Genomic DNA, 12,859 nt, shown 5'->3' on the forward strand with positions numbered 1-12,859 from the left:
CCGTTAAAATCCCCTAGGACAGAGGGCCCAGTGTGCTCTCCCTTCTAGGAGCACACCTTCACCTGCCCCTCCTCCTTCTTCCCGCAGGTGGTTTCACTTGCCCTTCTTTTTCTCCTGAGCTCTAAGGGACCCCATAAGACTTGCAACCAGGGGAGCAGTGGGCAGCAACAGCTCATCCCAGGCTAACCACCTGAGCCTGTCTACAAGGTCCCCTTTCCTCTAACTTCTCTCCTGCATGGCCAATAAATTCTTCCTTTACTTGCTGCATTTTGTCTCTTAAGTTCTTTCTCTCAGGAATCAGGGTCTCATCACTCCCCCTGTAGCAATTGGAATCAAGCAGAGTGAGTTTATGACATGCCGTCAGTTCTTGCTAATACGCAAAGGGAAAAACTGCATCTGGTAAGCTGAAGAAGAGGCACACCTCCCATGTGACTTTGTGCATTGACGCTGGGCGGGCGTGGTCCCCCAACCTCAGAAAGGGAGTGGAAAAAGGATACAGTCTACCACCGTCACTGTTTTTATTTAAGTGAAGTACTTGATTTGTTTAACTCAGAACTTCTCAAAGTATAGTTCACAAGTCCCTAGGGTTCTATGAGGTCAAATCTTTTCATCCTCATACTAACACGCTATTTGTCTTGTTCGGTCCCATCCTTTCATGTGTGTGCAGAACAGGTCTCCAGAGGCATCACACCAGCAACATCACAATAAATTATATGCAGAAGGAGAGCTGAGATCCCACCATCCATCGACTAGGCTGACATGAAAAAGTATCACCATAATGTAAAACACACTACCACTCTACTCAGTTTGTTTAGGAATTTTTATTTTTGCTTAAATTATGTTATTTCTGTTAATAGGTAATAGATTTATTATTACTATTTTAAATGCATTAATAAATATTTTAAAGCTTGGGTGTAATTTCTAGTACAGTAAATACCAGTAAACAAATATAAATAATAAACAAAAGGTCTTTGGGAGTCCTCAGTTCCTTTTAAGATCATAAAGGGATCTTGAGACCAAGAGTGTAAGAACTACTGGTTTAAGTGATACATTTTTTTTTCTTAGCGTTCAGATCAAGTAGCCATTGTAGTGGGAGGCATGGGCATCTGTGATGTTTCCTCGCTCAGACGCAAGAAATGTTTTTCAAAGAACGAGAGAAGAATCAGCCTCGCTGAGTTGACTCTGCCAGAGTATTTAGCCTTCCTCAAGGATGACTGGAGAATGTATCTGAGAAGGGCTTGCAGCCCCCCAGGTGGAGGGATGGTGCTCCTGGGAAATGCAGGGACTTGGGGAGAACTCAGGTGTGGAGGGATTTGACGGTCTTTTGCACCCAGGAGCCAGGAGAGCACACAGCCAGGCTCTTGGAAAACTAGGGAGCATCCAAGGGGATATAAACCAGCCCAGAGAATGTTAAGGGAAGCTTTCTGAGATGCCTGATAAAGTCCTTCCTGCCCAGCTGGTGCCGGCCAGACCGGTGCCTTCAGAAGAGCTTGAGGGCCAGCTGTGGGCTCCCTGTGCCGGGTTAACTAATAAGAGTCTTTTGCAGGCAATTAAAGGAACTTGTATGCCTTATTGGTGTCTGCTCATGTCTTTCAGTCAATCATAACTGCCTTTGATAACCACAGAGATCAACAAGCTTTATCACAGAGCAATCACAACCACACCAGAATGTTTAGGGCAAAGCTGAAAATTGACTTGGCTTTACCAGAGGGGCTGTCACCCCACCCTCCCAATGATCTCTTCCAATCAGCCAGTTCCTCCAGTCGGAAAGTGCAAAAAGCCTGTTGGGATAAGGTGAGTTTCAGGCATGCCTCACTCAAACAATAGCTTCACTGCCCAGAAGTGTTATGCAACAAGTAACAATAAATAGCATTTCAAAAGGCTCCAGAGAAGATGCGGCTAAGTGCAGGCAAACATCTGCAGGAAGGGAAGGCTCCTCGTCCCTGCGGAGCCTCAGCCTCTGTCAGTCAGGGAGCAGGAGGGAAGACTGAGCAACGGCAGATAAGGGACGAGAGGGGAAGTCTGAAAACATGACCTTCCAATTACTCAGATTCTGAGCACTAGCGTGGGCTGAGCATAATGAAAATGTTTGGAGATTTACGGAGCACAAAGGCTTCTGGTGAAGATGGAGGTGTAGGTAAATGCGTTCCTCACGTTGTCGCACAACCACTTTAGACTTACAACTAAACTACAGAACAGCCATCATTCAGAACTGCCCGGAATCTGGCGGAACAGATATCCTACAGCTAAGGATATAAAGAAGCCACATGGAGACAGGTAGGAGGGGCAGAGAGAGATGCTCGCACGCAGCACTGGCTGGTTCCACACCCACATGAGGTGGACAAAAATTGGGAGGGATATCTCAGCTGCAGGAACCCCTCCATGAGGAGGGAGGGGTCCCAGCCCCACACCAGGCCTCCAGTCTAGGGTTCTAGTGCTAGGAAGAGAAGGCCCCAAAAGTTCTGGCTGTGGAAACCAGGGGGAATTGGGATGGAGGGAAACAAAGGGCTGCTAGAGTCTCAGGGAAACCTCTTAAAGGGCCCGTGCGTGGGCTTCCTCACACTCACCTGTGCTGAACTTCACATACAACGTGCCATCTTCAAGTTTCAAAACTTATGAGAGCCATACCTGCTTTGTCATTGTTGAGATTGGACGAGATAAACAGAAAGTGCTTAGCATGCCATGTATACATAATGAGTATTAGTGCCTACCATCCTTTCTTTAATTTGGAGGTGAGGGTGAAGTCCTCATACGCTTTTAAAAAAAATTTTAATAGAGTTTTGAAGCAGTTTTACATTTGCAGAAAAATTGCACAGAAAGTACAGAGTTCGTCGTGTGCCCCCTCCCACCACGCCCCTATCGTTCACATCTTGCATCAGCGTGGTGCACTGATTACACTTGGTGAACCAATGTTGATGCGTTACCATGAACTGAAGTCTATAGCTTATGTTAGATTGACTCTGTGTTTTGCAGTTCCACGGGTTTTTCCCAGTGCTCGGTTTCACACATTCGCCATTCGAGTGTCTGCAGGGGTTCCCTGCCCTAACAGTCCCTGTGCGCTTCCTGTTCTTCCTTTCTTTCCCTCACCGCCTCACAACTCCTGATCCCTCTTCTGTCTTCATAGTTGTGCTTTTCCAGAGACATATATATTGGAATCCTTAAATATGTTAAATATGCAGGCTTATTTCACTGAACAGGATGCATTGAAGATTCCTTCATGTCTTTTTGTGGCTTGAGAGCTCCTGCCTTTTCTTTTTCCTTTTTTTTTTTTTTTGGCTGAGATTAGCCTGTTGTATGGACTCATATACAATTTGAATACCAATCATCTGCTGTACTTTTAAAAACTGGAGTTAGGGAAAATTCTCAGTTTTGAACAGAGTAGTTGGAAAAAATTTTGTCTCAGAGAGGTAGTGTAAATTTGGTTGCTAAAATCGTAGCTTTTGTTATTAAATGTACCTGAGTACAGTAATATTCACCATTTAAAATTGTATGCAAGCTTACTATATAACAGATGTTGTGTGTGACACTGCTGACCCTGGGGATCAATGGCCAAGGCACAACAACAATCTCTATGGTGTGGTCTCCATTGCCCTTACCACACACACACAGACAAACACACACACATACACACACACTCACACACACACACACACACCTATGTATCTATGTCACATCAACCTGGGGATCAGTGGCCAAGGCACAACAACAATCTCTATGGTGTGGCCTCCACTGCCCTTACCACACACACACAGACAAACACACACACATACACACACACTCACACACACACACACACACACCTATGTATCTATGTCACATCAACCTGGGGATCAGTGGCCAAGGCACAACAACAATCTCTATGGTGTGGCCTCCACTGCCCTTACCACACACACACAGACAAACACACACACACACACACACACACACACACACACACACACACCTATGTATCTATGTCATATCAACCTGGGGATCAATGGCCAAGGCACAACAACAATCTCTATGGTGTGGTCTCCACTGCCCTTACCACACACACACAGACAAACACACACACATACACACACACTCACACACCTATGTATCTATGTCACATCAACCTGGGGATCAGTGGCCAAGGCACAACAACAATCTCTATGGTGTGGCCTCCACTGCCCTTACCACACACACACAGACAAACACACACACATACACACACATACTCACCCCCACACACACACACACCTATGTATCTATGTCACATCAACCTGGGGATCAATGGCCAAGGCACAACAATAATCTCTATGGTGTGGCCTCCACTGCCCTTACCACACACACACACACACACACACACACACACACATCTATGTATCTATGTCACATCACCTGGCACTCACTCCGCATCATGACCTGTTTTAAGTGCCTTCTGAATGTCCACTTACTTAGTCCCCACAACTACCCTATAGGAGGCACTATTATTAGTTCTACTGCACAGAAGAGGAGACAGAGACACAGAAAAGGTAAGTAAGCCTGGTCTGTGTTCCACCACTACCAGGCGGAGGGCTGGGATGCAGAGCCAGGAAGTCTGACTGTAGGTCTACATTTTCCACAATCAAGCTTCACTGCCTTCTTCGGCAGTCCAGTGTGACAGCAGGGAGTTGAGTGAGCCCTGACAACAACGTGAGCATGTGAAGCTCAGTGACACGGGAACCATGTGGGTCCAGGGGAGCCCCGGACCTCTTGCTTTCGTTCTAAGCAAGGGCTGGGGGCGAGGTCACGGAATGCATCTGCAAGCCATGACCGCCACTCCAAAGTGGGAATGCAGGTCAGTTCTTGGCTTCTCAGAGTCTGAGAAGAGTGGCCACCTTACTGTTTCCTGTGAGGTCTAAGTGACAAATGCACCATGCTATGGAAAAGAGCCTCTGGGTAGCTGTGGTGAGGGGGGGGAATGACGAGTTCTGAAGCTCTTACTGGATGCTCACCTGAACCCAGGTGGCTGGAGTGACAAGGTAGAGAAGTGAACGAATTAAGATAGAGTTTGGAGAAGAAACATTGGATTGAATTAGCTGGACAAGGACAAAGGAGAAACCAGGGACAACACTTTAGTCTTTGGCTTTAACAAACAAGCAAAGAGTGAGCTCCTGGCTGAAATGTGGAAGAATGTGAAAGAAAGATGGTTTGGAAGCCAGAATCAAAACGTGGTTCTGACATATCAAGTTGTAGACGCTTATGCGGGTATCATAGAGGCACGAATGGCCAGGTCTCCCACTAGGATGCACATTAGAAGACATGAAGCTACCTCTTGAAGAATCTAATATAACAACATAAAAACTATGAGGTGGCAAGGTGTTTGTTTCATTACAAAGAATGAATAGGTATTATTAAAGGTTTAATGAAAAAAGTTTCAAATAAATTATTAAAAGTTGTAAGACTAAGCATAGAAAAAAATAAAATTGACTAGAGGTCTTCCAAATTCTCAAAAGGAAATTACCGACACACTCAAAAATAGAAGCTAACAAGAAATGAAGAGAAGTATAGAAGACGTAACGAAAACCAATGTGAAGAGTGGAAGGTAAATATGTCTGTAGTGCCCAGTAATAAATAAAGAAAAATGACTCTTAATGGGCTCAAAACCCATCTAAATGTTACATACAAAAACAAATGACAAAGATGAAACAACACAGCACATTTGAAATTACAAAAGACAGGCAGAAATGTATTTGACAATCACAATTAGAAGAAAGCTGGGTAGCCATAATAATAACCCCCCCCCCAAAGAAACTGAACTTGAGGCAAAAAGCACGAAATGAGCAAGCTCACATTATAATAGTAAAGGGTACAATACACATGAAGAGTCCTCATTGGTCCCTATGTCAAAATAATTAGGTATCAAAATTTATAAAGCAAAAAATTAGCAAAACAGAGAGACAGATGGAAATACAGTAGTGACAAAAGACACCTGACCTGTCAGCTACTGACAGACCAAGCAGAGAAAGATGAAGAAAGCACATATATGATGGTTTTTAAACTGCAAACTGTGCCAGAATTATGTGCGATGCTTCTCAAAATGCCATTCCAAAGATTTCAGCCCAGTAGGTGAGGAGCAATGCTGAGGAGCCTGAACTCAGCCTGCTCTTCAGGTGACTGAGGCACAGACAACTCTCCAAAAGAAGAAATGACACAGAGAATCTAAATGACGCACGGAATAAGATAAATCTAATAGATTGTTATTGAACACCGTGTCTGGAGAAAAGAGAATAAACACAGCTTACTTTGAATCGTTCATGAAACATTTACTGATTACATATATAATGCCCCAAATGAAACTTTAGAAAAAGTGCCGTGGAGTAGAAAATGTTCAGATAATATTATATTCAGACCAACTCTTCCCGTAAGCAGCCCGAGGTGACCTCTGAAAATGGTCCGCTATTCACTCGACCTGAAAACCCTAGAAAATCATGCAAATCAAGAGGTTCAAATGTTTGTGTTCACTCTAAAAACACTTGTTAAACTGCCCAGGCCATCAAGGGTATGCATATTCAAAAAGCCTCCAAGTTTTCTGAAGAATGTCACTTTACAGAAGCAACGTGTGCCATTCTGTCGTGACAATGGTGGAGTTGGTAGGTGTGCCCAGGCCAAACAGTGGGGCTGGACATAGGGTCGGTGGCCCAAAAAGAGTACTGAATTTCTGCTGCCCATGCTTAAAAATGCAGAGAGTAATGCTGAGCTTAAGGGTATAGGCATAGATTCTCTGGTCACTGAGCACATCCTGATGAACAAAGCTCCAGCTAAGTAGACCTTACAGCTCGTGGGCAGATGAACCTGCACACAGCTCTCCCTGCCTCACTGAGAGGATCCTACTGAAGAACAGCAGACTGCTCCTAAACCAGAAGAGGAGGCTGCAGAGAAGAAAAAAATACCCCAGAAGAAACTGAAAAAATAAAAGCTTCTGGCCCAGGAATAACTTCAACATAAAATAAATGCTAATAAAAATAAAAGCAGAAAAAAAATCATTTTCAGACCAAAATACATCAGAGAGAAATAAAAGAAAATTAACAACCAGAAAAACCCAAACATCAAAAATTGCTTAACTTTCCATTATCCAATAAACAAATTTTGTCCCAAAGAGGTATTCAAAATCAAAATTGCCCAACACTTAAAAGTAATATATTTCTTAAGATGTAGATATCAAAACCCATGATATTTGGCTAAGTTGCACTTAGAGGAAAATTCTAGACCCCAAACACTTCCATTGCTAAACAACAAAGAATAAAAATAAATCAAAGGGGGAAAATTACATTTTATATCTTATGTTTATTTAATTTTGCACTGTCTCAATACTAGTGAGATTGGTAGACAATCTATTCCCATATTTGCCACTATTTTCTTTTCTTCTTTATTTTTCTTCTGTTCCTTTCTTTGACTTATTTATATTTAGACTATCAGTCTCATAGGTTTATGGAAGTTAATGATGTAGTTTTCACTACCTCAAGGTCATGAACATATTTTTATATATTTTTTAAACATTTTGTCATAAACTACTTTAAGATTCATACAATTTTAGACAATAATATTGTAAATACCCATGTATGGCATCCAATTCTAACACAGTTTAATGTTTTGCCTTTTTTTTATTTTTAAGTGAGAGAAGGAAAGAAAGAGAGACAGACATCTGCATGCCCCCTGACCAGGATCCACCCAGAAGTCCCTGTCAGGGGCTGATGCTCAGATCAACCAAACTATCCTCAGTGCCTGGGGCCATACTTGAACCAATTGAGCCACTGGCTGTGGGAGAGGAGGAGAGAAGAAAGAGAGATAGGGAGGGGAAAAGAAGCAGATGGTCACTTCTCATGTGTGCCCTGACCAGAAGTTGAACCCAGGACGTTCATATATTGGGTCAATGCTCTATCCACTGAGCAAACTGGCCAGGGACTATTTTGCCATTTTTGCTTAATTTTTTAAAGTATTAAAGCATTACATGTAGGAATTTGGGAGGCTAATGGTACCAGTAGCATAGATTTGATTCTCCCCACACTCTCTCCGCAAAAAGAGGCAGAGCAAAGGACCTCGTCACCTGAGCCCAGCTGGCTTCAGTACAGCGGTGAAGGGTGTCGTCATGTAATCACCAGGAACTCAACCCCTATCTGATGAGGGAGAGTTTCTATTTAAAATCTTCCAGCTAGGAAATGAAGAAGGGGTGGGAATAAAAAAATTGTGTTTTGTAGTTAGTCCCAAATGGAGTCATGGACTAGGGCTGCGAACACCAGAGAAAAAGAGAGAACCCAACTGCTTATACCCCTGCTAGAAGCCTTCAGTAGCAGTGTTGGGAGACTCTTAGCCCCCTAACAAATGGAAACTTAACTTGGACAAAACTAATGCCTCAACTACCAATTTACAGAAAAAAGATAGAGCAGAGAAACGATCAGTAAAATCTTGACTATGGGAAACTACATAAGATAAATTACCCAATTTTTCAACCAAGAAGTGTGAGGAGAAAACAGGAGGATTGGAGGAGGAACCTTAGATGAAAAGGGACATAGCAGACATATCAACCCATCCAGCATATTGACATATTTGGACCCCAATTCAGGCAAGCTGTTAGAAGAAAAAACTTTTTTTTTTCCTTGAGAAAGAGACAGCAACATGGAGCTGCTCCTGTATGTGCACTGACCGGGGATTGAACCCGTAACCTTGTTGTTTTGAGACAATGCTTTTAACTGACTGAGCTAACAGGCCAGGGCAGAAAAAACATTCTAAGATGAGTGGGACACATGAGCACTGACTAAGTGTGACTTTCTCATGTGACAGTGGTATCTAGAAGTACATGATAAAATTAAATATTTACAGACACAATTGTAATATGTGCAGGGTTTTCAGAATGATCTTGGGGGCAGTGGGTGAGCCATGCGCATTGATAACACTGGGGAACAAAATTTTTGTTGCATCCACAAAAGCGCTTGTTCTTACCTAATTCGAGTGTGCTGATCTCAAATCTGACATTAGTTTTTCTCCGTAAGCTACAGTATTTTGCAATTCAAGATTTTAGGTTTTCATCTTATTGTATAATTTTCAATATTTAGTTTAACGTAATGAAGTAGAATGTCTTCTTGGGCATCATCTTTGTGAAAATATAATAACTTATATAATGCAGTAAATACATTAATACACTAAAAGATATGATTGCATCAGAATTTGTCTACAATTTCAAAATAGAACATATTAAAACACTTTAATCATAAAATTTGAGTAAAACTTATTTAAATTCTATTCAGGAAAAATTTGCGTTTGTAGCTCTTGCGTTTGTGTATTTGTCGAAGACAATCTCGTTTGATGCTCCAGCAGTAGTCTGCTCATTACTAAAAGCTCCAAGATTTTCAGGAAACTTATCAAGGTGACTATTCATGAAGTGAATCTTAACACTCATGTTACATCCAATGTCATGGAAAGCCAACAGCATCCTTTGAGCCAGAAGTTCATAGTTTTCTGCTTTTTTGTTGCCAGGGAAGTTCTTTGTAACTGCCACAAAAGACTGCCATGTTGCTTTCTTCTCCTTACTCATCTTCCTGGCAAATACTTCATCACATATGATGGTTCGAATCTGAGGTCCATCAAATACACCTGCTTTTTTCTTCTCGAAAGACAAGGCAGGAAAAGCAGAAATAATATGTTGAAAGCATTCACTTTCTCTTTTCAAAGCCTGAACAAACTGCTTCATTAAGCCAAGTTTGATGTGAAGTGGAGGGAAAGTGATCCTGTCTCGATTAACTACAGGTTCATTCACAATATTTTGCATCTCTACCTGCAGAGCTTCACGTTTCTGCCACTCCTTCTGTCTCCAGCGTTTCTTCTGAGCTCGGCTGTCCCACAAACACAGAAAGCAAGGATACTTCATGAAACCTCTTTGTTGTCCTAGCAGGAAATTTACCATTTTAGGATCCACACAAATGATCCATTTATGCTCCTCATACTTCAGAAAGTCGAGGACAATTTTTATGTCATTATAATCTTCTCGCAGATGAGTTAAATAACCATTGGAACTGCTGCATAAACTGTTGTGTAGGAGAACACATTTCAGACTCCATTTAGAGCTGTCAAGAAATAGCCATCATTCTGTTGGACTATAAGTGGTAACACCTAGCTGGCTGAGAAGACTACTGATATCATGACAGTAAACAAAGTGTTTGTCTTTGGAAAAAAAGTCCACAAAAATTTGTTCACGCTTCCTGAAATGGGATACTTTAGCTCAGTGGTCCCCAAACTTTTTGGGGCCACGGACTGGTTTAATGTCAGAAAATATTTTCATGGACTGGTCTTTAGGGTGGGATGGATAAATGTATCACGTGACTGAGACAAGCATTAAGAGTGAGTCTTAGACGAATGTAACAGAGGGAATCTGGTCATTTTTAAAAAATAAAACATCGTTCAGACTATAAATAAAACGGAAATAATGTAAGTTATTTATTTTTTCTCTGTGGACCACTACCAAATGGCCCACGAACCGGTACTGGTCCATGGCCTGGGGGTTGAGGACCACTGCTTTAGCTGACCAGTGAAGTACATTCTTTTTTTTTTTTTTTTTTTTTTGTATTTTTCTGAAGTTGGAAACGGGGACAGACTCCCACATGCGCCCGACTGGGATCCACCAGGCATGCCCACCAGGGGGCGATGCTCTGCCCATCTGGGGCATTGCTCTGTTGCAACCAGAGCCATTCTAGCACCTGAGGCAGAGGCCATAGAGCCAACCTCAGCTCCTGGGCCAACTTTGCTCCAATGGAGCCTTGGCTGCGGGAAGGGAAGAGAGAGACAAAGAGGAAGGAGAGGGGGAGATGTGGAGAAGCAGATGGGCGCTTCTCCTATGTGCCCTGGCCAAGAATTGAACCTGGGACTCCTGCATGCCAAGCCGACGCTCTACCACTGAGCCAACTGGCCAGGGCCTGAAGTACATTCTTTTCTTGAAGCCTGGAGGCTAATAACTCAGCTGCTTTCTTTGATAGGCCCAAATCTCTTACTAAGTCATTCAATTCGGGTCAGCTAAACTGCTGAGGGGTGAAGGACTGCTTGGCATCAGAAGAAGACCTTCCAGATTCTACAACCATTTCCTCATGCATCTTATCAAAATACACTTGATCACCATGTTCACTTTCTTTGTTCTTAGAAGAAATAAAACAATTAAAAACTGGAACCAGGAGTGTCTTAGAATGTGGGATAGGTTATATTGCTGAAGGAATATTAGGATATGTGATCATATGCCATTTTTTCTTGCCGATGCCCTTTGTATGGATCGGACAGAAATAACAGTCACTGCTGTGGTCCTTAGGTTCACACCAAACCATGGAAATACCAAAAGGCATTTCTTTGCATTTCCTTTTTGTCCAGTCATGAATCATTTCCTCACAATTATAACACACAATACGAGGAGCCCAATTCTTGTCTTGATCACCAAGGGGAACTTGAAAATAGGCAATATATGCATGTGTCACAATTGAAGAAATATTACACCTTTGACGTTGAAGTGTGTAACAGCCACATATATAACAGAAGGTGTCAGGACTATTCTTACATTTACACCTACTTGAAGAAGCCATGATTCAATCTTAAAACAAAATAAGAAGGTGTTTTTATCAAATAATAATTTTTTACATTTAAAAACAACTACAGTTATGTAAAAGTGATGTTTGTAAAACATTAATTGCCTTGTGGTTATGTTCAATCCAAGAGTCGTTGCCCTTTAACTCCAATTTAAAAACCAATGCATGCCATTAACTGTAACAAAAAGAAATTAAAATTGCATAAAAACTAGAGCATGCACCAAAAAAAAGATTTCAGATTTGGAATCAGTGATGCAGAAATATATAGAAACAGTTCTAAAACCTCATGCAACAGAAAATGAAAAAAATATTTGTTCCCCAGTGTAATGGCTGAAGCTGGCTGGCTGGCTTTTATTTTAGAGCAATTATATGCAAGCTTGGTTTGTTACCTGGTATGCGGCCATAACAAACCTTAAAACACTTGCGCGTGGTGTTGGCTTTGGGATGGGGTGGTGGGCCAGAGCTGCAAAGGACTTGAGGGAACTGTCCAGGGAAGCCAGGCACACCTGAAGAACAGGAACTTGAGGGACCATTATGCTTTTTTCTCTCTACTTTTAGAAGTGTTTTCAGATTTTCACGATGAAAATTTAAAAAATAACAATCCACGTACATTTCTTATGAGAGACTTCCCACTTTAGCATTGGCACATAAAGAGCTTGGAAGTCAACACTCCCATCCTTAAAACAAAGAAAGATGAACAACTGAAAAATCAATGGCTTTTCTTGGGCTCATAAGAGAACTGAAGCTGCTAACCGGAAATCTGGATGGAGACAGATCTAGAGTCACAGTCACATCTGCTACTGGGAGCAGAAGCTGGTGGAATCACAAGTAGGTAGAAGACCCAAAGGATGATTTTGATGAAGCACTATGCGCTGAGTGTGGGCGGGTGTGAGAATGGGAAAGGCCTTGGGCTGCAGTCTCGGTGTGGGGCCCACACTTTCCTGTGCTTTCCGTTAAGGAACCCCAATAGGTCCTCACAGTGATGATTAGGGGAAGATCTCTTCATGACTAGGGCAAGGGAAAGGAAGAGTCATCGGTACAAAATAAGCCAGAATCTTTCCAGGGTCAAAGATTTTGCCAGAGCCTTCTTCCCGCTGGGAGAAGAACATTTCTTTTCCCCCATCACAGGCCTCTCCCTCCAGCCTTCCTGTTTCTTAGCAGGAGGAATCAGGTGAATCTACAGTTGAGAGGAGTCAGGTTTAAGGAAATAGGCTGGGAATGTGGCAGCCAGGGAAGGAAGTGGGAAGCAAGCAGAGACAGAAAGTTCTCACGATGGGAGAAACCCTTACGGAGGT

Source organism: Saccopteryx bilineata, chromosome 2 (assembly GCF_036850765.1).
Source record: "Saccopteryx bilineata isolate mSacBil1 chromosome 2, mSacBil1_pri_phased_curated, whole genome shotgun sequence".
Taxonomy (NCBI): Eukaryota; Metazoa; Chordata; class Mammalia; order Chiroptera; family Emballonuridae; genus Saccopteryx; species Saccopteryx bilineata.